The 26,188-nt window shown below is 36.8% G+C and overlaps 1 protein-coding gene and 1 pseudogene across 4 annotated transcripts in view; both read right to left on the reverse strand.

Moving 5' to 3' along the window:
* CDH12 (cadherin 12) overlaps positions 1-26,188 on the reverse strand; it is a 1,106,066-nt gene that overhangs the window by 903,500 nt on the left and 176,378 nt on the right. The gene's annotated exons all lie outside the window — the stretch shown is intronic.
* LOC110141589 (S-formylglutathione hydrolase pseudogene) lies at positions 2,908-3,907 on the reverse strand (annotated as a pseudogene).

Below are 26,188 nucleotides of genomic sequence, written 5' to 3' on the forward strand. Positions count from 1 at the left end.
CATTTTGGCTTCAAAAGTGTTTTTTCTTATGAATTGCAAGAGGTAACAAACAAATAAAGATTGGGAAGATACACAAGGTTCAAACTGGACAGGGATGTGTCAATAATTCTACTTAGATCCCAAATGTTCAGCTTTATTCAAACAATATTTAATAACAATTAAACAAACTCTACATAGATTACCTGCATAGTTAAGTTGAAAAGGATAAGGTTTGGAGATATTAATCAAGGTAGAAACACAACATATGCTTGATTCTTAAAATCACACAAACTATGGGCAAAGTCATGGTTACAAATAAGTATAATAAAATGAATTGTATTAAATTCTCATCTGTACTGGGCTTAGCTGCTCAGTGGTGTCTGATTCTTTTTAACTCCATGGACTGTAGCCTGCCAGGCTCCTCTGTTCATGGGGATTCTCCAGGCAAGAACACTGGAGTGGGTTGCCATGCCTTCCTCCAAGGGATCTTCCCAACCCAGGTCTCCAGCACTGTAGGCGGATTCTTTACCATCTGAGCCACCATGGAAGCCCAAGAATACTGGAGTCGGTAGCTTTTCCCTTCTGCAGGGGATCTTTCTGACCCTGGAATTGAACCAAGGCCTCCTGTATTGCAATTGGATTCTTTACCATCTGAGCCATCAGGGAAGTCCAAATTCTCTTATGTGATGATTAATTTTATATGTCAACTTCACTTGCTGATGAGATACCCACATATCTGGTTAAACATTATTTCTGGATGTGTCTGTGAGAGTGTTTCCAGAAGAGATTAGCACTGGAGTGGGTAGGCTAAGTGAACAGATGGACTCTCCATGATATGGCATCATTGGAATCATATGGAAAGATATGGGCATCATTCAATCACCGAAGCCTTAAACAGAATACAAAACAGAGGATGGAAGAACTCACACTTTCTATCTGATGCTGGACAGCCTCACTGATGCAATGAACATGAACCTGGGCAATCTCCAGGAGATGCTGAGGGATGGACAGGCCTGGGGTGCTGCAGTCCATGGAGTTGCAAAGAGTCAGACATGACTGGGAGACTGAACCACAAGAGCAGTCTAATAGCTAGGGTTTCCCGGGTGGTGCTAGCAGTAAAGGACCCACCTGCCAGTGCAGGAGACCTATGAGACACAGGTTCAATCCTTGGGTCAGGGAGATCTCCTGGAGGAGGGAATGGCAACCCACTGCAGTATTCTTGCCTGGAGAATCCCATGGACAGAGGAGCCTGGTGGGCTACATTCTATGGGGTCACAAAGAGTAGGACAGGACTGAAGCAACTTAGCGCACTCTGAGAGCTTGAGCTGCAACATCAGTCTCCTGCTCTCAGAAAGGAACTTGCACCTTTGGATCTTAGCCCTTCAGACTCAGACTGGAACTATGCCCACCAGCCTTTGGAGGTCTCCTGTTTACAAATGGGAGATGGTGGGCCTTCTCAGCCTCTATAGTCAGGTGAGTTAGTTCCCCAAATCTCTCTTTCTCTAACTTGTACATACATAGACAGACAGGAAAGGTAAAACTGTATAGTCAGAAATGGATATATGTAGAGACTTGCAGTGAAGAAGGAAATGGCAACCCACTCCAGTATTCTTGCCTAGGTAATTCCATGGACAGAGGAGGGACCTGGCGAGCTATGGTCCATGGGGCCACAAAGAGCTGGACATAACTGAGCAATTAACACACACAGACTTGTAGGTCTATTTCTCTGGAGAACTACAACCATACATATTTTGTTACCAAGAGTCAAGTATTACTATTTCCTGACCCAGGAATTGAACCAGGGTCACCTTCATTGCAGGCAGATTCTTTACCAACTGAACTATCAGGGAAGCCCTACTATAACAAATACATACCCAAAAATGTGGAAGTAGTTTTGGACCTGATTATTGGGTATAGACTGGAAAAGTTTTAAGGTATATGCTAGAAAAAGCCAAAGTTGCCACAAAGGAATTCTAAAAGTTAATCTGATAGACACTCAGAAAGTAAAGAGGAGAACTTTTATATTAATGTATACAAATATTAATATATATACATAATATGTATATGAATTTCTATGCATATATATGCATCCATACACATATGGTGTGCTGTTCCTAGTCGCTTAGTCAAGAGTCATGCGACTCTTTGCAACTCCACTGACTGTAGCCTGCCAGTCTCCTCTGTCCATGGAGTTCTCCAGACCAGAATTCTGGAGTGGGTTGCCATGCCCTCCTCCAAGGGATCTTCCCAACCCTGGGATTGGACCTAGATCCCCTGTATTGCAGGAGAATTCTTAACCATCTGAGCCATCAAGGTAGCCCTTATATGCATATAAATTATACAAAATGAAACGTGTTTTACCTAAGAAGGTGTCATACAAAATAAAGAAAGAAAGTGAAGTCACTCAATCGTGTCTGACTCTGCAACCCCATGGACTGTAGCCTACCAGGCTCCTCTGTCCATGGGATTCTCCAGGCAAGAATGCTGGAGTGGGTTGCCATTTCCTTCTCCAATACAAAATAAAGAACAAGCTTTACATTATATAATTTATCAATCAAAATATTTGTTGATGTTATGTAGTACATGCAAGTATCCTAAGTTGCTTCAGTCATGCTCAATTCTGCAATCCTATGGACTGTAACCCACCAGTCTCCTCTGTCCAAGGGATTCTCCAGGCAAGAATACTGTAGTGGGATGCCATGCCCTCCTCCAGGGAATATTGCCAACCCAGGGATCGAACACTTGTATCCTGCAACTCCTGCATCACAGGCAGATTCTTTACCACTGAGCCACCAGGGAAGCCAGTTATTACATACATATGTATATGCACACAAATTTTGTATATGTGCTTTGTTACAAAACACATTTTTAGACTATTAATTTGATGGTAGTATAGTAGTCTGTTGTTTCATGAGTTACTTGTCTATCTTTTTCAGGTTTGATATCTTTATTCAGAGGGTGATTCAACTACAGAATGAAGTATTTTTAGCATTATGAAATCCAAAGCTTTAAAATTTTATTTCCTTGCGATTCTGTTTATTACAATTTTATAATCCTGAAGAGATTCTCTTATCTGAAGTTTTTCATACATTCAGGTATTTTGCATGATGTCTGATGTGATCAGCAATAAAGGTTGCAATAAAGTAGTAGCTATGATCACAACCCTCTTGTAATCTGAAACCAACAGGGATTTTCTTTTCTGTATAGGCAGCTATGAAGTTATCAGGAAGTAACTGTCCATCTGAAAGAAACTCATCATCTTTCCCTTGATCAATTAGTATATCCAGCTGAGAACCTGGATAGGACTTCACAAGATAGGTAGCATCATAAGCCTCCCATTTAATTTGATCTGTTCCCAAATATCCAATAAAAACTTTTTTGCCCCAATGACAGAGCACTGGGTTGCAAAGTGGAGCAAATGCTGACACAGATTTGTATTTTCCAGGATTCTTCAAAGCACAAATCAGAGCTCCATGGCCTCCCGTTGAGTGGCCAAAAATAGACATCTTTTGGGGGTCCACTGGAAAATTGTCATTTACGAGATGGGGAAGCTCCTTCCCTAGGTAAGAGTACATTCTATAATTAGTTTTCCAAAGATCTTCAGTATCATTGACAGAAAACCCAGCACCAGTGCCAAAGCCCCAGCTGTCTTCTTCTCCTTTAATATTGCAGCCACGAGGGCTGCTATCTGGAGCAATGACAAGGCCATGTTCTGAAGTAGCTTGATGATAACCAGATTTTGATATAAAATTTTGTTCTGTGCAAGTTAAACCAGACAGCCAACATAGCACAGGGCATTTTCCAGTTTCTGCCTTTGGTGGTAAATAGACAGCAAATTTCATTTTGCACTTCAATTCAACACTGTCATGTTCAAAAACTTTCTGCAGTCCCCAAAGCACTTGCTGCTGGAAACCTGTTTCAATGCCATTCTTCTTCGTCCAATTACTATTGCTTTTTGGTCTGTACCAAAGGGTAGATGATCCTCCACTGGCGGCAGGAAGAGCAGCTGCCTATCGCACTGCTTTAAAATGCTTAGTTATTTCACCAGTATGAATTAGAATGAATTGTAAAATTAAAATAATTTTGGACAAATAAGATTATTAAAACTTTCACAAAAAGTGGCAAAATGCTTTAGAAAATGTTGCATCTTTTTTGTCTTCATCAGTAATTTTCTCCTTAGAAAATTCTTCAACATTCCAAAACCTAATAAGAATTTAGATACAATTGATTATGTTATTTATATGGCCTCATTTCTATATTAGATTTTAATTACTTTGAAGCTAATTAGATATGTTAACAGAGTGATTATTAGACTATTTCTCCAATTAATTCAAAATTATTAATTGCTCAACACATTTACAACATATTCTATTTCTTTAGCTGGCACATTTATTATGCAATCATTCACTTGGTATTCTAGAATTTATTACTTTTTTTTTTTTACAAGAGCATTTCTATTTCAACACTTGTTCATTTAGATTACTGAAGAATTCTAACACATTTTCAAATATAGTTCTTTGGAAATTATTTTATGTTTGTAGTTATCTTATACCTCATATACCCTCACCCAATGCTCCTATTATTAATATCTTTCATTAACATTAGCTATTATAATAAATTTTAAAATTATTTATAGCCGCATTCTTGCTCTTTGTTTTCTTCTTGAAAGCTTTGTTTATTTATTTAAATAAACAATGGCAATAATTTTTATTAACAATTTTATTGAAATCACTTAGAATTTAGAGATCAAATCTACAATGATTGAAATCTGGATAAGAAACTTTAAGCAAATCTAAAAATTTAGTATCCGTATACTGAATTTTTTAATTGATTTCAGGAAGGCTTTTTTCTTATATATTTTTTATATTTCTTGATAAAGATTTTACCCCTTATTTTCTCAGTGAGAATATTATTAATTTGATTTGTCCATTTATAATTGGCCATTTTAATAACATTAATTCTTCCAACCCATGAACACAGTATATACGTCCATTTGTTTGTGTCATCTTCAATTTCATTCACCATGTCTTATAGTTTTCTGAATATAGGCCTTTTACCTCTCTGTTTAGATGTATTCTTAGGTATTTTTTAAATTTTCGGTGCAATTGTAAAAGAGATTGATTTCTTAATTTACCTTTCTGATAGTTTGTTGTTAGTACGTAGAAACATTGTACCCTTCGACTTTACTGAATTCATGCATAAATTCTAATGTGATTTCAGTGATTTCTCTAGAACTTTCTATAGACAGCATTGCCATCTACAAATAGTGACAATTTTACTTCTTCTGTCCCTATTTTCCTTTATTTGTTTTTTTTTTTTTATTTTCTCTTGTAGCTGAACTATACTATAATATCATTGTTGTCTGAAAATATGCTTAATTTCAATTTTCTCAAATTTATGGGTATTTGTTTTTGTTCTTGCATGTGTTCTCCCATGGATAATGTTCCATGTACTTAAAAACTGTATTCTGCTGCTTTTGGTTGGAATGGTTACACACACACACACACACACACACACACACACACACAGACATACACAGAATATATCTAGTCTAGTCTAATGTGTCCTTTAAGGTCAATATTTTCATATTGATTTTCTATATGGATGATCTATATGGATGGGCTTCCCTTGTAGCTCAGTTGGGAAAGAATCTGCCTGCAATGCAGGAGACCTGGGTTCGATTCCTGGGTCGGGAAGACCTCCTGGAGAAGGAAATGGCAATCCACTCCAGTATTTTTGCCTAGAAAATCTCATAGACAGAGGAACCTGGTGGGCTACAGTCCATGGGGTCGGGGTTGCAAGAGCGGACACAACTTAGCGACTAAACTACCACCATGGATGATCCATTCCTTGATATAAGTGATATGGTGAACCCTCCTTCTATTATTTTGTTACTATCAACTTCTCCATTTACATGTGTTAATAACCACTTTCTGTATTTAGGTGCTCCTATGTTGAGTGTATATATATTACAATTATATGTATCTTCTTGTTGGATCAACCAGTTTTTTACTATGTAATATTCCTTGTCTCTTGTTAGAGCTTTGTTTTAAAATCTACTTTGTCTGCCATTTTTCCTTTTTCCATTTTTATTAAATATCTTTTTTCCATCACTTCACTTTAGTGTGTGTATCTTTAGATCTGAAGATTATCTCTTGTAGGGAGCAAATATATGGGTCTTGTTTTTAACCATTCAGTCACTATATTTTTTGATTGGGGCATTGAGACTGTTTTAATTTAAAGAGATTATTGCTAGTATTGCTACTTAATTAATCGCTTTCCGGTGATTCTTATTTTTTCTTTTTTGTTCCTTCTTTTCCTCTCTTCCTTGTGATTTTATGACTTTCTGTAGAGTTTATTTGAGTCATGATTTCTATTTGTGTGTGTACATGTATGTATTTATTGTAGGTTTTTAGTTTGTGTTACTATGTTTTTCACAAAAACATGTACATGTCCACATATATTTATATGTATAGCATATTTACAAAAATATATATGCTAAAATATAAAAATATATATGTTACAAAAATGTATATGTGTGTGTGCTAATCACTCAGTCATGTCTGACTCTTTGTGATGCCATGGATCATAGCCCACCAGGCTCCTCTGTCCATGGAATTCTCCAGGCAAAATACTGGAGTGCATAGCTATTCTCTTCTCCAGGGGATCTTCCCAACCCAGGGATCGAACCCAGGTCTCCTGTATTACAGGTCTCCTGTATATATATATATATATATATGTGTGTGTGTGTGTATATATATATGTATGTATATATATGTATGTATATATATATTTGATCTATGTTCAAAGACATTCTAAAAACCCTGTATTTTTACTCACCCTCTCCTAATGTTTAATGTTTTGAAATCATATTTTCCACATTTTATTTTTGAGTGTTTCTTAACTAATTGTGGATATAGGTAAGTTTAATCTTTTGCCTTTTAATCATCCTACTAGCTTTGTAAATGTTTGATTTACTAACCTTTACTGTATATTTGCTTTTACCAATGAGAATTTTCCTTTTTTTTTTTCTTATTACTAGTTTCGGTCTTTCATTTTCCACATTGAGCAATCCCATAAACATTGCATGTGCAGCCTCTTTAGTGGTGCTAAACTCTTAGCTGTTGGTTGTTCGTAACACAGTTTATCTCTCCTTCAATTCTGAATGATGACCTCGCCAGGTAAAGTATTTGTGGGTGCAGGTTTTTTGTTTCATTTCTTTGAAAATATCATGTGACTCCCTTCCTGCCTGTAAACTTTCCCCTGTAAAATCAGTTGATAATCTTATGGGAGTTCCCTTGTAAGTAACTAGTTCTTTTCTCCTATTGCTTTTAAGGTTCTCTCCTTAGCTCTAATCTTTGCCATTCTAATTATAACCGGTTTTGGTATGCACCTTTTTGGGTTCACCGTGTTTGGGACTCTCTGTTCTTCCCAGACCTGGGTATTTGTTTCTTCCCTCAGAATATGGAGGTTTTTAACTCATCTCTTCAAATACATTTTCTGCCCCTTTTTTTCTCTCTCATCTCCTTTTGAGACCCCCCATTATGGAAATATTAGTATGACCCTATCCCAGAGGCCTCATAAACTGTCCTCATTGTTTAAATTTTTCTTTTCCACTTGGGTGATTCCCACTACTCTGCCTTCCAGTTTGCTAATTCTGTGTGTTTGCATCATCCAATCTACTGTTGATTCCCCATAGTGTATTTTCTTCAGCTATTGTATTCTTTAGCTATATTTGGCACTTTTTTATATTTTCTAACTCTTTGTTTCACTATGTTCATCCACTGTTCTCACAGATTCATTGAGCATTTAATATCCATTATCATGAACTCTGCATCAGGTAGATTGTTTATCTTCACTTGGTTCTTTTTCTGAGGTTTTGTCTTGTTCCTCCATTTGGAACATATTCTATCTCTTCATTTTCCCTAATTCTCTGGACTTATTTCTCTTTATCAGGTAGGTTGGTTCAGTTAAGCTCAGTCACTCAGTCATATCTGACTCTTTGCAACCCCATGGACTGCAGCACACCAGGCCTCCCTGTCTATCACCAACTCATGGAGTTTACTCAAACTCATGTCCATTGAGCTGGTGACGCCATCCAACCATCTCATCCTCTGTCGTCCCCTTCTCCTCCGGCCTTCAATCTTTCCCAGCATCAGGACTTTTCTAGTGAGTCATTTTTTCACATCAGGTTGGCCAAAGTGTTAGTTTAAGCTTCAGCAGCAGCCCTTCCAATGAATATTCAGGACTGATTGCCTTTAGGATGGACTTGTTGGGTCTCCTTGCTATCCAAGGGACTCTCAAGTCTTCTCCAACATCACAGTTCAAAATCATCAATTCTTTGGCACTTAGCTTTCTTTATAGTCCAACTCTCACATCCATATACAACTACTGGAAAAACAATAGCTTTGACTAGACGTAAATTTGTTGGCAAAATAATGTCTCTGCTTTATAATATGCTGTCTAGGTTGGTGATAATTTTTCTTCCAAGGAACAAGCATCTTTTAATTTCATGGCTGCAGTCACCATCTGAAGTGATTTTGGAGCCCCTCCAAAAATAAATAAATAAATAAAGTCAGCTACTGTTTCCACTGTTTCTCCATCTATCTGCCATGAAGTGATGGGACCAGACGCCATGATCTTAGCTTTCTGAATGTTGAGTTTTAAGCCAACTTTTTCACTCTCCTATTTCACTTTCATAGCAAACACCCTCTTCCAACAACACAAGAGAAAGCTCTACACATGGACATCACCAGCTGCTCAATACCAAAATCAGATTGATTATTATTTTTACAGCCAAAGATGGAGAAGCTCTGGTCAGCAAAAACAAGACTGGGAGGTAACTGTGGCTCAGACTATGAACTACTTATTGCCAAATTCAGACTTAAATTGAAGAAAGCGGGGAAAACCACTAGACCATTCAGGTATGACCTAAATCAAATCCCTTACAACTATACAGTGGAATGACAAACAGATTCAAGGGATTAGATCTGATAGTGTCTGAAGAACTATGGATGGAGGTAGGTTGGTTATGTCTCCCCAAACCTTGGAGAAGTGGTCTTATGTAGGAGATTTCCTGTGGGGCACAGAAGCACACTCCCCACTGGTCATCACATACTAAGGGCCTTTCTACTGTGGTGGGTCTTGGAGAGAGAGCTGGCCATGGGTGCAATTGGCTACTAGTCCTGCCTTGTGTAATGTGTCCTAGCCCAATGGCGGAAAGTACTAAATTGCTCCATGGTTTACTATATGGACTGGGGAATACCAGGGTCGATATTGGTCCCCTGGTTGGGGAGTAAGCCTCTGGGGCTCATATGCTAGAAAGAGGACTCTAAAATTGTACATGTCATCATTTGAATGAGATTTCAAAATTGGCAGCCACTAGCAAATGTCCTCAGAGGAAATCACTGTTGCTTCAAGCCTTTATGGGAATTTCTGAAAAATCATCAAGTGGGTCTGTCCCAGGCTTTGTTTAAAATATCTTCTCTGCACTGGAATTCAGGGGAAGGTGAGTTCAGGATGATCCAGTTCTGTCATGTTGGCCACACCCTGGCAGTTGACTTTTTTTCTTTTTTTTCCATTTATTTTTATTAGTTGGAGGCTAATTACTTTACATCATTACAGTAGTTTTTGTTATACATTGAAATGAATTAGCCATGGATTTACATGTATTCCCCATCCCAGTCCCCCCTCCCACCTCCCTCTCCACCTGATCCCTCTGGGTCTTCCCAGTGCACCAGGCCCAAGCACTTGTCTCATGTACCCAACCTGGGCTGGTGTTCTGTTTCACCCTAGATAATATACATGTTTCAATGCTGTTCTCTTGAAATATCCCACCCTCGCCTTCTCCCAGAGTCCACAAGTCTGTTCTATACATCTGAGTCTCTTTTTCTGTTTTGCATATAGGGTTATCGTTACCATCTTTCTAAATCCCATATATATGTGTTAGTATACTGTAATGGTCTTTATCTTTCTGGCTTACTTCGCTCTGTATAATGGGCTCCAGTTTCATCCATCTCATTAGAACTGATTCAAATGAATTCTTTTTAATGGCTGAGTAATATTCCATGGTGTATATGTACCACAGCTTCCTCATCCATTCGTCTGCTGATGGGCATCTGGGTTGCTTCCATGTCCTGGCTATTATAAACAGTGCCTGGCAGTTGACTTTTAAGCAATATAAATTTATCTGCAAATAATACATGTTTTAACTCACATCAAAAAATTAACTGCAGTGCTAAACATTAAAAAAGTACACATTTTCCACTTAATTTTACTTTTGCTCCCTTTGCATCAAAGGGAAATAGCATACTGATTTTAAATCACAACATAAATTCTCTATTCTTGTCAGTAATAGATATCAGATTCTATCAGAGACTTTTAGCACTTATTTTTTGAAGTAAATATTTTCCCTATTCATTCCTTTTTATAGGCTAATACACTTGTTTAAAATTTTCATTTTTCTATTTACATGTATCAGAATATATATAAATATATATTTTCTATTTACATTATTGCTGTTGTTAAATTGCTCAGTCATGTCTGACTCTGTCAACTCATGGACTGCAGCATGCCTGGCTTTCCTGTCCTTCACCATCTCCCAGAGCTTACTCAAACCCATATCCATGGAATTGGTGATGCCATCCAACCATATTGTCCTCTGTCATCCCCTTCTCCTCCTGCCTTCTATCTTTCCCAACATCAGGGCCTTTTCTAATAAGTCAGCTTTTCATATCTGGTGGCCAAAGTATTGGAGTTTAAGCTGCAGCATCAGTCCTTCCAATGAATATTCAGGACTGATTTCCTTTAGAATTGACTGGTTTGATTCCTTGCACACCAAAGGACTCTCAAGAGTCTTCCCCAATACAACAGTTCAAAAGCATCAGTTCTTCTGTGCTCAGCCTTCTTCATGGTCAAGCTCTCATATCCGTACATGACTACTGGAAAAACCATAGCTTTGACTAGATGGGCCTTTGTCAGCAAAATAATGTCTCTGTTTTTTTGATAGGCTGTGTTTGTTATAGCTTTTCTCCCAAGGAGCAAGTTTCTTTTAATTTCATGGCTCCAGTCACCATCTGCAGTAATTCTGGAGATTTCCCCCACCTCTCAAAAAAAATCTGTCACAGTTTCCATTGTTTCCCCATCTATTTGCCATGAAGTGATGGGACAAGATGCCATGATCTTAGTTTTTTGAATGTTGAGTTTTAATCCAGGTTTCTCACTCCACTTTCACCTTCACCAAGAGGCTCTTTAGTTCCTCTTCGCTTTCTGCCATAAGGGTGGTATTATATGCATATATGAGGTTATAGATATTTCTCCTGGAAATCTTGATTCCAGCTTGTGCTTCATCCAGTCCTGCATTTTGCATGATGTCCTCTGCATATAAGCAGGGTTATAATATACAGCATCCTGTATATTATACAGGATGTATAATATACACCATCCTGTTCCATGTTTGGTTCTAACTCTTGCTTCTTGACGTGCATACGGGTTTCTCAGGAGGCAGGTAAGGTGGTCTGATATTCCCAGCTCTTTAAAAATACTCCACAGTTTTTTTGTGGTCCACACAGTCAAAGGCTTTAGCATACCTAATGAAGCAGATGATTTTCTGGCATCTCCTTGCTTTTCTATGATCCAACAAACATCAACAATTTGATCTCTGATTTTTCTGCCTTTTCTCATTCCAGCTTGAACATCTGAAAGTTCTTGGTTCATGTACTGTTGAGGCCTAGCTTGGAAAATTTTGAGCACTACTTTGCTAGCCATGGAATGAATGCAATTGTGCGGTAGTTTGAACTTTGGCATTGCCCTTCTTTGGGATTGAAATGAAAACTGATGTTTTCCAGTTCTGTGGCCACTACTGAGTTTTCCAAATTTACTGGCATACTGAATCCAGCACTGTAACAGCATCATCTTTTAGGATTTGAAATAGCTCAGCTGGAATTCCATCACCTCCATTATATAACCATAATTTTTAAAAATGATATGTTTCTTAAAAGAAAATAAGCTTTAAGAAAATGATTTAGGCTTTCCACCAGAAGTACTTTTGTATTACTCCTCCTGGCATACCAACAAATATTTCACTTCACATTTCAACAGTATTTGCTCTTAATGTTTTAAAAACATCTCTGCATGTAGTGTTTTATTTAATATTCTCCATAATTTTGCAAATTTAAAACACCATGCATTCCCTTGCTGTTCTAACAATTAAACTATCTGGAAGACAACACAGAACCCTCAGTAATCTGGCACCTAAACCAAGTGCATATCTTTCTAAGAAAGTAGAATCTTAAAAATAATTCCTATTTTATAACAGACTAAAATGAGTTTAGTCTTTTAGTTTTTTTCATTACACCAGGGATACTAATCCTTAGTCCAGGGTTAGATCCATATTGCAGTTCACCATGGGGATATGTTCAGTCCATAATTATAAAAACTGTCATCTGATGACATAACATGCTACCATAATATTTTTTAAGAGAAAATAGCAATGCAAATTCTATTAAATTATAGAGAATGGATGATTTCATTGACAGTATAAAGGACTTGATACAGAGATGTTGCAGGCTAAGTTCAAAGCTAGACCCTGCTTATAGAAAATGAGACATAAGGAGACCCCAAAGAGCTCACATTTTTATCCACTGAACAACTCAGTTTCAAGCAACTCCCAACTGCTTTGACAAAAAATACTGGTGTTAAGGATGGAATTATGTCCCTCTACCCAAGCTCATATGCTGAAGCACTGACGCTCACTGTGACTGTAAATGGAGATGTCTTTAAAGAGATCATCTGATTATAAAGAGGAGGTTCTAATTCAACAGCATCAGTATCCTTAGACCAAGAGGGAGCAGTCATGGGAGAACATGGAAAGAGGCCACCTTTCACAAGCTAGGAAGAGATGTCTCACCGGAAACAAACCCTGATAATGCTTAATCCTGGACTTCCGGCCTTCAGAACTGTGACAACATGAATTGTTCAAGCCAAAGAGTCTGTGGCATTTTATTATAGTAGTGAGAGCAGACAAATGCAGTTGAACTCATTTTATGTTTTAGAAACTATCACAGAGCTCACACTCTCTTAATAGCCACATAGGTTAAAGCACTATAGTAGGAAAACCTAGCTTTTTTTTAATTTACATAATCCTACACTCTCTTAGAGCATCTCCCTAGAGTCTGAAAATACATTGTGATATCATATTGAAAAAATCACAAGCATGCCTTTTTCATGGCTGACTGAAAGGATGAAACTGCCTAAATGTGTCAATCACAGAAATTGTAATCCATGCCATTCCCACCTACAAAGCATTTTTATTGAAAAGCATTATGTTGAGAGGCATGCTGTCGCCAGATACACAGATGTGTAGTGTGTGTGTGAAAGTGAATTAGACAATTATTTAGTATTTATCCTTGAATTAGAAATCTGGTAATTCAAGGATAAATACCAAATAATTTGTGCACACATGCTTTATGATGTGAGAAATGAGTTTTATCCATTTGCAGTTTGATGTAGCTCCTATATTGAGAATATTAAAAAAAAAATGACATAAACAGCAAGAGAGAAACAGAATAATGTCCTGTGATTCCCTGATAGTAGTAGCCGTAATACATATATTTCTTTTATTTGATGTGCATTGCATTTCTTGTTAAGACATAGTAAGTTGTGCATTCTGTGAACCAAAATGCATGAGGGTGTACTGATCTGAAAAATAATATGGTATGTTGCCTCTGAAGCAGTGATGTGAACAAGAAAGAAATAAAAGGCTGGGACTGCTTATACATTTCTGCTCATGTGTATAAAAAACTAAAAGAATAATAAAAGGAGAATTTGGGCTTATTTATATATCAGGTGCTTTTTTTATGACACAAAATAATTCTTATTTTTTAGATTGTTACTCATTATTCTATTAGTCATTGGGATGCTGGGAAATATTAAAGGAAAAAGGAGAAGAGGGTGGAAGAGGATGAGATGGTTGGATGGCATTACTGACTCAATGGACATGAAATTGAGCAAACTCCAGGATATAGTGGAGGACAAGGAAGCCTGGTGTGCTACAGTCCATGTGGTCACAAAGAGTCAGACATGACTTAGAGACTGAACTACTATTATTTATTGCTGATTCAGTAATTGAAAATTCATCTTTAAACTGTGGGTATCTTTGTACATAAATTCAGTTTACAACAAATGTTTAGACATGATACCAATAAACATGCATTAATACAATTCATTAGAAAGTGGAATTTAGTGTGAAAGAGTTCCCCCTAGGTTCTAAGGTTTTCTGATCCATTAAAATATTGACAGGGCTTTACTATACAAAACCCCTAAAGTACATGTGAATTATAGTATAAAAGGAAAAAACAAAACAAACAAACAACAACAACAGCAACAACAACAAAAAAAAAACCCAGCAAAACAGGAGGTTAGTGGCCCTGGTGAAGATATGTTGAATACTGAGCAGGACTGGATGGAAGCAGTAGATGGTTCAGTGCTTAAGATCTGGTTGGACAAGGGTACCACAGATGTTTTGCTGAAGATATACAAATATGATCAATCACACGAGAATAAGTGCATGTCAGTCAAATTCAGAAGTATAAATGTAGATATAAGGCAGAAGGTATTATAAGAGATACAGATAACTTTCGACAGAATTTTTTCTTTCCTATAGATATACATCAGCCCTTCATATCCCTGCATTTCCTCTCCCATGGATTCTACAAACCATGGATCAAAAACATTAGAAAAAAATTTCTAGACACCTTCAAAAAACAAAACTGGAATTTACTGTACTCTGGCAACTATTTACGTAACAGTTGCATTACATTCACACCTGTTTACATAGCATTAATATTGTTGTTTTTCAGTTGCTCAGTCATGTCTGACTCTTTACAAGCCCATGAACTACAGCATGCCAGGCTTCCCTGTCCTTCTCTATCTCTCAGAGTTTGCTCAAACGCATGTTCATTGAGTCAGTGATGCCATCCAACGATCTCATCCTCTGTCTGCCCATTCCTTCTCCTGCACTCAAGCTTACCCAGCATCAGTTGTTTTCCAATGAGTCAGCTCTTCCCATCAGGTGGCCAAAGTATTGGCACTTCAGCCTTAGCCTCCGTCCTGCCAGTGAAATATTCAGGACTGATTTCCTTTAGAAGAAGGAGAAGACTCTTGAGAATCCCTTGGACTGATAGGACATCAAATCAGTCAATCCTAAAGGAAATCAATCCTGATGCAAAGAACTGATATGAACCTGGGCAATCTCTGGGAGATAGTAAAGGATAGGGAAGCCAGGTGTGTTATAGTCCATCGGTTCTCAAAGATTGAGGCACTGCCTGGGCCCTCCTTCTTAGTTTTTTTTTTTTTTTTTTCTTTATACCCAGCTGAAGAGAACAGTATTATGGATCAAGAAATTCTTTCTTTTCTCTTTCTCTCTCTCTTCCCCTTTTCCCATTCCTCTGCCTCTCCCTCTCTCTTACTCTCCTCCTCTCTCACTGATTTTCCCTAAAACTTAGCTTTGTTAAATAAACTATTTTATGCAATAAGAAATCCTTTCTTGCTTTTCCTTTTCCTTGATTCAGCCCAACTTTCTAAAGAACAGAGATGAATTTCACTGTCTCTCCTCTCTATATTTCACTTCCCTGTTCAAAAATTTTCAGTAGTTTTCTGTTTGTTAAAGAATAACATTCCACATCTCTGCCATTTAAAACCATATATCTATGCACACTCCAATCCTTACTAACATTTCCAACTTTCCTCTCCACAGTTTCTGTAAAAACACCCTGTTACAGTCAAAGGGATTTTCTGCTACAAACCCATAGACACTGTGTTATCTTTCTGTGTGTCTTCAGATAACCTTTCCTCAAACTTATACACCATATTGTCCTTTTCTAGCTAAACTCCCAGCTGAAATGTCATCTCTTCCTTTCAGAGCAGCATAGCCTTGCAAATCTCTTTTCTCTAAATGTAATTTGTACACCCTATACCATCTGTCTGACATTATTCCATGATAAATGTCCTTCACCTAAGTTTGTTGGCTCCTTATTAATAGAAATCTATTTTAAAACTGGTATTTTACAATACTTAGCAACTTTTTTTTTCTCCAAAAAGTATAGGTATTCAACATTAATTGTCAACAAAGTAAGTGTCCAAGTGAAAAGTTCAGTCAGGTCCCTGTAACTGTGAAACAAGATGCCAAAGAAGTGATAACAACAAAATGATAGTCCATAACTAAAGAAAACATGGCAAAATATTTTTAAAGTATGCTCAGCATTCTATGAACCTTACCTTTATACTTCTATCCCCCAACAGAGTCAAGTTGGTGTCATTGCAATATGTTAGTCAGCCAAAGTGAACATATGGCAGATAAATGACAAACAGGATCATAGAAAAGCCAACTGCACTTAAATAGCATATAATTTTAATAGGAAATATTGTTGCTGGTTTTACATCTCAAACATCCTCTTGAGTCACCAGTTAGTGGTTGTTCACAAAGAAAATAAAGTTAGTGCACTATGTACGTCTGCTATTTCTCTTTAAACTCACAGACAAATAGTTCAGGTTAATATAGCAGACACATTCTGGGGTGGCTGCCCAGTGTCAAACCACCTGTATTCTTTGAGAGCTAGCCTTTCACACAAAATGGTCATCTAACTGGCTTTCTTTCCTTTTTTTTTTTTTTTTTTTTGTTTTTAATTTGTGTCATGTGCTCTCCACATCACTGACTTAGGTTTTAATTTATGACATTTGAATTCTCTCCACCAGGGACTTCCCTAATGGGCCAGTGGTTAAGACTTCACCTTCCAATGCAGGGGATGCAGGTTTGACCCTTTGCAGGGAGCTAAGATCTCAAGTAGCTCACAGTCAAAAACACTAAGAAACATACAACAAAAGTAATATTGTAATAAATTAAAGACTTAAAAAAATGTCCCACATCAAAGAAATCTTTAAAAATTCTCTCCACAAAAATCTGATAACCCTTTTCAGAGACAGATTCTAAAAGTTATCACAACTGAGGATTTCTAAACTTGGAATCTTTCTATGCCCATCTTCTCACATGTACACAGAGGCAGTGAAAGAGAAATCAGTAGAAAGAGAAGCTGCTAAGAAATAGTGCTAGAAGTGGTATGCAAAGAAATGGGGGAGCAATATCTAGCTAAAGGGTGCTACTGACCTGAAGATCTTAAAATAGCCCTGGAAGTTTGTAATAAAATCTATTTGTTTAATCCAGTTCAAGTGACTTTCTGTTATTTGCAATCCAATGTGCTTTCAGGCAAGCCCAAACTATTTAAAAATACTCTCAAGGGAAATTACATGAAATGTTAGGGTTATGTCACTTAAGTCCTGATGCTACAGCAAGAAATTCACAAGCAAGAAGCTGTGATGGAGTAAACTTCACTTTAAAGATTGATTTTGTGCCACTGAGTATCATTACATATGGCAGCTTACAAATGACTTGTAGAGTGTTTATAACTCATAGTAATAACATAATGTAATAACATAATAATAGGGAATTCAGAGCTACCTAAGGTGGTAAAAGTGGCTATATTTACTTTCCAAGAAAAATTACATATAATATTTTACAATTATTGATAAATCCATCCACATCCTTTATGTTCTTTAGAGTACTATGTTCCCAAGAAATTTTAAGGCAGATTTTGAATCTATATTATCAAATGAGTTGTATATACTCCAGTTTTCATCTTTTGGAGAGCTCAATGTTCTGATGCAGCCAATATAAATTAGCTTTATTTTGCCTCACAAATTACAGACTGGATTCATAAAGTGTCACTTTCCCTATACCATGTATAAATAACATATTGTTAGATATGAAGACAAGTCTTCTCCTTGGCTTATACAAAAACTAATGAATGAATTATTAATCTTCTTTGTATATGATATGGATCTGGCTACCTTTATATTTGTGAATGTGAATATACACATAGTGATATACATCAGTTCTTTTAGTTCTCTGAGGTAGTAACTTTTATTTCCTCAAAATATAGAAGAAGGAATTGAGATGCAGAAAGTTTAAATATACTTGCTCAGGGCGACAAAGCTAATGAATGTTTGAGCAGCAAGGATATTATCAAGGTCAGTAAAACACATTCACAGCTTTTCCATCACAGAATCATATCACCTAGCTTTCAGCTTCAGACTCTATGGGAAATTGTTAGCAATAAAAATTCTAGATTCCATCTCACAAACTGAAAAAAAAAAACAGCAACCTTTTTGGAAATTAGAAAAAAAAAAAAGAATTAAACTTATACAAACACACACACATTTCCCAATTTACAAAACACAAAGTGGGAATTATTTAAAGATTATCAATTTCAAAGTATTTGGGGGATGAAAAAAGAGAAAGCATAGTCAAACTCGATACACGGCACAGCTGAAAAAATAAGGCTATGTATGCCACCAAGGGAGATGATAATTACTTTTTCCTTTTAATATGCACAAAGGGATAAAGAGTTATAATAAAATGGAAAGAAAAACCCATATTACCACATTGTTTGGTATTTAATCATTACTTTTATGTGTTTGTTAATAAGACTAAAAATGATGAAATTCCTTCAGCATCACTTTTTGCTCTATCTTAATGCCATACTTTATAAAAATGCTATACTAGGTGAATGGGAAGATATTTCCATACATTATGGTTTACTTGCATTTTTCCTTGAATATTTGTCATAAAACTGACATGACACATATTCAGTTCAGTTCAATTCAGTCACTCAGTCATGTCCAGCTCTTTGTGACCCTATGGACTGCAGCACGCCAAGCCTCCTCATCCATCACCGACTCACAGAGTTTACTCAAATACATATCCATTGAGTTGGTGATGCCATCCAACCATGTCATCCTGTTGTCCCTTTCTCCTTCTGCCTTCACTCTTTCCCAGCATCAGTTCAGTTCAGTTTCTCAGTCATGTCCAATTCTTTGCTACCCCATGGACTTCAGGATGCCAAGCCTCCCTGACCATCACCAATTCCCAGAGTTTACTCAAACTCATGGCCATTGAGTCGGTGATGCCATACAATGATCTCATCCTCTGTCATCCCCTTCTCCTGCCGTCAATCTTTCCCAGCATCAGGGTCTTTCCCAATGAGTCATTTCTTCACATCAGGTGGCCAAAGTATTGGAGTTTCAGCTTTCACATCAGTCCTTTCAATGAACACCCAGGACTGATTTCCTTCAGGATAGACTGGTTGGATCTTCTTGCTGTCCAAGGGACTCTCAAGAGTCTTCTCCAACACCACAGTTCAAAAGCATCAATTCTTTGGCACTAAGCAATCTTTATAGTCCAAATCTTAAATCCATACATGACTACTGAAAAAAATCATAGCTTTGACGAGGCAGGCCTTTGTTGGCAAAGTAATGTCTCCACTTTTTAATATGCTGTCTAGGTTGATCACACCTTTTATTCCGAGGAGCAAGTGTTTTTTTTTTTTTTAATTTCATAGCTGGAGTCACCATCTGCACTGATTTTGGAGCCTAAGAAAATAAAGTCTGTCACTGTTTCTACAGTTTCCCCATCTATTTGCCATAAAGTGATGGGACTGGATACCATCATCTTAGTTTTCTAAATGCTGAGTTTTAAGCCAACTTTTTCACTCTCTTCTTTCACTTTCATCAAGAGGCTCTTTAGTTCTTCTTTGCTTTCTGCCATAAGGGTGGTGTCATCTGCATATCTGAGGTTATTGGTATTGCTCCTGGCAATATTGATTCCAGCTTGTTCTTCATCCAGGTCAGCATTTCTCCTGATGCACTATGCATATAAATTAAATAAGTACGGTGACAATATAAAGTCTTGACATACTCCTTTCCCAATTTGGAACCAGTCTGTTGTAGCATGACCAGTTCTAACTGTTGCTTCTTAACCAGCTTACAGCTTTCTTAGGAGGTAGGTCAGGTGGTCTTGTATTCCCATCTCTTTCAGAATTTTCCAGTTTGTTGTGATCCACATAGTCAAAAGCATTGGCATAGATAATAAAGCAGAAATAGATGTTTTTTCTGGGACTCTCTTGCTTTTACAATGATCCAATAGATGTTGGTAATTTAATCTCTGGTTCCTCTGTTTTTCCTTAAACCAGCTTGAACATCTGGAAGTTTATGGTTCACATATTGTTGAAGGCTAGCTTGGATCATTTTGAGCATTACTTTACTAGTGTGTGAGATGAGTGCAATTGTGGGGTAGTTTCAACATTCTTTGGCATTGCATTTCTTTGGGATTGTAATGAAAACTGACTTTTCCAGTCCTGTGGCCACTGCTGAGTTTTCCAAATTTGCTGACATATTGAGTGCAGCACTTTCACAGCATCATCTTTTAGGATTTGAAATAGCTCAACTAAATTCCATCACCTCCACTGGCTTTGTTCGTAGTTATGCTTCTTGAGACCCACCTGCCTTCACATTCCAGGATGTCTGCCTCTAGATGAGTGATCACACCATTGTGATTATCTGGGTTTTTGTACAGTTCCTCTGTGTATTCTTGCCCTCTCTTCTTAATATCTTCTGCTTTTGTTAGGCCCATACCATTTCTGTCATTTATTGTGCCCATCTTTGCATAAAATGTTCCCTTGGTATCTCTAAATTTCTTGAAGAGATCTCTAGTCTTTCCCATTCTATTGCTTTCCTCTGTTTCTGTGCATTGATCACTGAGGAAGGCTTTCTGATCTCAGCTTGCTATTCTTTGAAACTCTGCATTTAAATGGGTATACCTTTCCTCTTCTCCTTTGCCTTTCATGTCTCTTCTTTTCATAGCTATTTGTAAGGCCCCCTCAGACAGCCATTTTGCCTTTTTGCATTTCTTTTTCTTGGGTATGGTCTTGATCACTGCCTCCTGGATGATTTTAGGAACCTCCATCCATAGTTCTTCAGGCACTCTGTCTATCACATCTAATCCCTTGAATCTATTTGTCACTTCCATGGCATAATCATAAGGGTTTTCATTTAGGTCATACCTGAATGGTTTAGTTGTATATATTATTTACATCATTTAATTTTGGAGAGACTTCAAATAGATGAAAAAATGTTTATTACACAATTTTTATCTCAGAGAATTAAATGAACCTGGGGCATTAAGAAGTACTTTTGAGTTAGTGTAGTTGACTCTGACTGGTTAGTTCTAAAGTGTTAATTAAATTTGTAGATTTTCACTAGCATGTACAGACACCCATGCCATTTGATTTCTACATATTTTGTATCTTTTAAAATATTTACATCTGATGTGTTTTTAAATTTTTCTATTATCATGTGGTTGAAGTTATTATTACTCCCTTGGTTATCTTTAATAAAAATAACATGCATGTTTATACTTTTCAATAATTCATTTTCCTTGGTTCATATTCCAAGTTGAATTTTAAATTTTGTCTTTTCACTTTAAGTTCTTTTATACATTTAGAAAATGCTATATTTAACACCATATAATGTTTAAGTTATTTAATGCATAGTAATTTGGTTAATCCTTCATTCATTTGTGATTGTGTGCTCAGTTGCTTCTGACTCTCTGTAACCCTAATGGACGGTAGCCCATCAGGCTTCTCTATTCACGGGATTTTTCAGGCAAGAATACTGGAGTGGGTTGCCATGCCCTTCTTCAGGGGAATCTTTGCAACCTGGGGATCTAACCCCGTTTTGCACCTTCTGCATTGCAGGGGCTTCTTTACTGCTCAGTCACTGGGGAAGCCCTCATTTATGTACATATGTGTTTTTAATACATTACTATTACTGTATAAATATTGCTATAATGAGAGACTCTCTATATAACTTTTCATGATATTAAAATTTTACTATTTGAATTATTGCATCAAATTTATTAATTTAAATGCTGTTCTTGGTCATCAAAGCCAGAGATACCGAGGTTTTAATTTCTCTATAATATGTGGTCACATTATATCCCTTTGTTTTTCACCACTAATCTGAAAGAGGAAGAAAATCCCACTGTCATAGCCCATTACAATCTGCATAACTAAATGGATTTCAGCAGGAACAAGATAAGCTCATTTCTAGAATATCTCCCAGAACTAAGTAAGTGTAGAGTATCTTTTCTGAACCAATACTAGTTTTCTCTAGTACTGTCCCAGTCACACTTAACACACATCTAGACCCTCATTTTGGATGCACTGCTGTGAATTGGCCCTACTACTTCCTAATCACACCCCACCCACATTACACAGCAGAGTGATTCAAGAAAATGCAACGTTAAGCCTACCAAACATGCATAAATCCCTTCGATTAAAACTCTGTCGAATTATTTTCATGTTGAACATGCAGACTAATTGTCAATACCTCATTCACTGTGCTAATCCAATTATTTGTGCAAATTACATTCTTCTTTATATTTTCCTGAAAATTTCATATTCGATAATAACAGGAAAGAAACATTTTCTCTGTTGAAATGATGGCTAACATTAACTAGGATTGCACCATTATTTCAACATTCAACTTGATCTCCAATATCATTTTTTAAAAATTATTTCTGTGTATCATCTTCCATCTGCATTTTAGACAGTAAGGTTATAGAAGGAAGAAATGGTGTATTTAACTCACAGGAACAATAAAACAATAAAACCAACAACAAAAACAATAAAACAACAGAACCATCATATTGAGTGATTCTTCCATAAAAATTTACTGTTTTCATGAGGAAACTAGACTTTTTGAGAATTTCAGTAAAAAATAGTTGCTTTCTCCATTATGACTTGCAAAATATTTTAATTCATTTCATCTAGGATTGAATCTGAAATCTTGTGCCCCTAACCTTTTTAAATTAAAAACCAGAATATTGCTTGAATTGTCGATTCGCTCCTGTTATATATTTGATGCTAGAACATGGTTTCTTCTATATTAAAATCAGTAATAATTTTATTTTGGGGGTATCTTTTGATCATAAGAGTATGGCAGATACTAAAACAGTCTCCCCAAAACATGCTTATTTGAGGAAACTACAGTCATTGTGAAAATAATATAGATTTCCTTTAATTTTCAATTGAATCTATTAGACATACAATGAAGCTAATCTATTCTCAATAAATAAAATGACTTATAGACTGGCTTGAGGTAGAAATTCAGCGCAGGAAAGCAGCTATTCTCTAGCACTGAAATTAACTGGACTCCTACCCACAATTTATTCACAGTGTGATAGTGAAAATGTTACTGAGCTTTAATAAAATGAAGACACTAATTTTTTCCCTTTAGCACTTCTGGAAGATTAAGCAAAAAAAAAAAAAATTAATACAGAACACCTAGCAATATAGGTATTTAATAAGTTTTGTTGAGTGAATAGACTTTTTATTCTTTGCCTTTTCTTCCTGACCCAGGGATTGAACCCAGGTCTCCCACACTGTAGACAGATGCTTTAACATCTGAGCCATTTAAGAGATAATTTAAAAAAAAATCTAGTCTCTTGTAAATAAATACATCTCTATTTCAGAAAATGCTGTACATTCAAATGGAAAATATATTAACACGACCTGTTTCATGACTTTGTCATTCAAGTATATTTTTCACACAGTAGTTCATTTGTGAAACAGATATATATTAACTCTTCACCTATACTAGGCACTATGCAGGGGTTTAGAGATAGAAAGTTAACCTGGACACACCAGAACCCTCTCTTCACAATATTCTTAATCAAAATAAACATGCACACACAGAGAAATACATTCTCTTAAGCCTATATTAAACAAAATGTGAATTAATAATTGTTCTAAGATCTCTGCAGTTATACTGAGAAATTATAATTAATTGGTTAAGGTAAGGGAGGTTGGCGGAGTTTCCTTTGAAAAAGTGTTCACCACAAGGAGACTGGAGGGTTGCCTGAAAGGGAAGGGAAAGCATCACTAGGGAAGGCATAGCATTGCTGGGAACGATTGGAGGCAGGAGGAGAAGGGGATGGCAGAGGATGAGGTGGCCAGATGGCACCACCGGCTCGGTGGACGTGAGTTTGAGGGAGTTCCATGAGAAAGTGAAGGGTAGGAAAGCCTAGAGTGCTACAGTCAATTGGGTCACAAAGACCTGGATACAACTTAGCAACTTAACAACAATGGAAGGGATGTAGCTGTATGGTACATGCAAAGAGACTGTGATAGAAGGAAGCATAGGAATGTTCAGGTCAGTGAGGCTGGAGCAATGAATATGACCTTGGAAGTAATGGAGGCTGTGGGCATGGAGTCAGTTATTTAGGTTTGTTCTGATGAGCTCCGTCCATCCTAAGTCCCTTCAGTCTTGTCGGACTCTTTGTATCTCTGTGGACTGAAGCCCACCAGAGCTATGCTAGGATTTTCACTATGCTAGGATTAAGCCTCCCAAGTGTGCTAGTGGCTAAAAATCTGCTTGTTATTGCAGGAGACACAAGAGATGTAGGTTCAATTCCAGGGTCAAGAGGATCCCTTAAAGGAGGAAATAGTACCCCATTTCAGTATTCCTGAGCAAATGCCATGGGCAGAGGAGCCTGGCAGGCCTCAGTTCATAGGGCTGCAAAGAGTCAGACACAACTGAGTGGTAGGATAATTTTTAGAATTTAGTAAAGACACAGACAAGACATATTTAGTGTGAAACAAATACAAGAAAAATAATATGTATCATATAAATGTAGAAGTAGTTATTCTAAATGTAGACTACCACTCGTTACCATCAAAGAGTAGAGTAGCAAAGACAATAAATAATCAGGGGAGATTTCTGCTTTTGACATTAATAAAAATTAGCTATCTTAGAGATAAAAATTAAAATACCTTGAAATGCTGGACAAATATGTATATAAAACTGGAGTTGCGAGAAATTCAGGAAAGGACTGCAGAAATGACAAAGTCAGCAGGAGCTGGATATCAATATGCAATCTGCCCAGAAATTGCTGCCACTCTGAGGTCACTTGTCTGTATTTCTAAGCAGGGAGCTTAGACTCTTGGTCCCAAGAAGAAAAGGAACAGGTCCTCTGACCAGCAAGTAGGAGCTTAAACTGAGATCTAAACACAAAGGACACCCAAATATGAAGATGTGAATGGAGAAAAAAATGTTCCCACCAACAGAACTCAAGAAAGATGGTCAACCACTTCCAGGCCTCATGTGGCCATAAAAGGCATGGTGGTGTGCCAAGAACTGTTGAATACAAGCTGGTCCTCATGAGATCTAGGGAAGGCAAATAATTGAAAAATGGTAACTCAAGCAAATAAGAACAATAACCATTAGAACTGATTCAAATGAATTCTTTTTAATGGCTGAGTAATATTCCATGGTGAGATGGATGAAACTGGAGCCCATTATACAGAGCGAAGTAAGCCAGAAAGATAAAGACCATTACAGTATACTAACACATATATATGGAATTTAGAAAAATGGTAACGATAACCCTATATGCAAAACAGAAAAAGAGATTCAGATGTATAGAACTGACTTGTGGACTCTGGGAGAAGGCGAGGGTGGGATGTTTCAAGAGAACAGCATTGAAACGTGTATATTATCTAGGGTGAAACAGATCACCAGCCCAGGTTGGGTGCATGAGACAAGTACTCGGGCCTGGTGCACTGGGACGACCCAGAGGGATTGGGTGGAAAGGGAGGTGGGAGGGGGGACCGGGATGGGGAATACATGTAAATCCATGGCTAATTCATTTCAATGTATGACAAAAACTACTGTAATGATGTAAAGTAATTAGCCTCCAACTAATAAAAAAAAAAGAAAGAAAAAAAAAGAACAATAACCAGAAGAAGATAAATAGACATAAATTTAAAGAGCTATATTTGGCACAAAGGAATGCATTAAAATTAGGTAGAAATATACAGAAATTTAAAATATGTATGTACTAACAAATGACCTAAAAAAAAAGTACAACAAAAATTGATGCAATTACAGGGAGAAGCAGAGCTATCCTTGATTTTAACAGAAGATATAATAATTTATCATGCATTAATGTTTCAATCAAATGAAAAGGAAATAGTATTTAAATGTGTCAGTTAAATGGCACAAACAATGATCTTGACCTGCGAGCATTTCTGTACCAAGACAGTAGAGAGTATTCATTCTTCTCTTACATAAATGGACTATTTATAAAAATTAATCATAGAACATCCTCAATGAAGTTTAAAGAGAGTGCACAGAGCTATTTTTACATAATGAATAATCCATCAAAAAGTAGAAGTTCATGTAATACTGATAGATTACCACTGGAGTAAATTATTTATACAATTTAAAAAAAATGTTTGGAACAAAACAGAGAGCTCAG

The sequence above is a fragment of the Odocoileus virginianus genome, chromosome 14 (genome assembly GCF_023699985.2).
Source record: "Odocoileus virginianus isolate 20LAN1187 ecotype Illinois chromosome 14, Ovbor_1.2, whole genome shotgun sequence".
Lineage (NCBI taxonomy): Eukaryota > Metazoa > Chordata > Mammalia > Artiodactyla > Cervidae > Odocoileus > Odocoileus virginianus.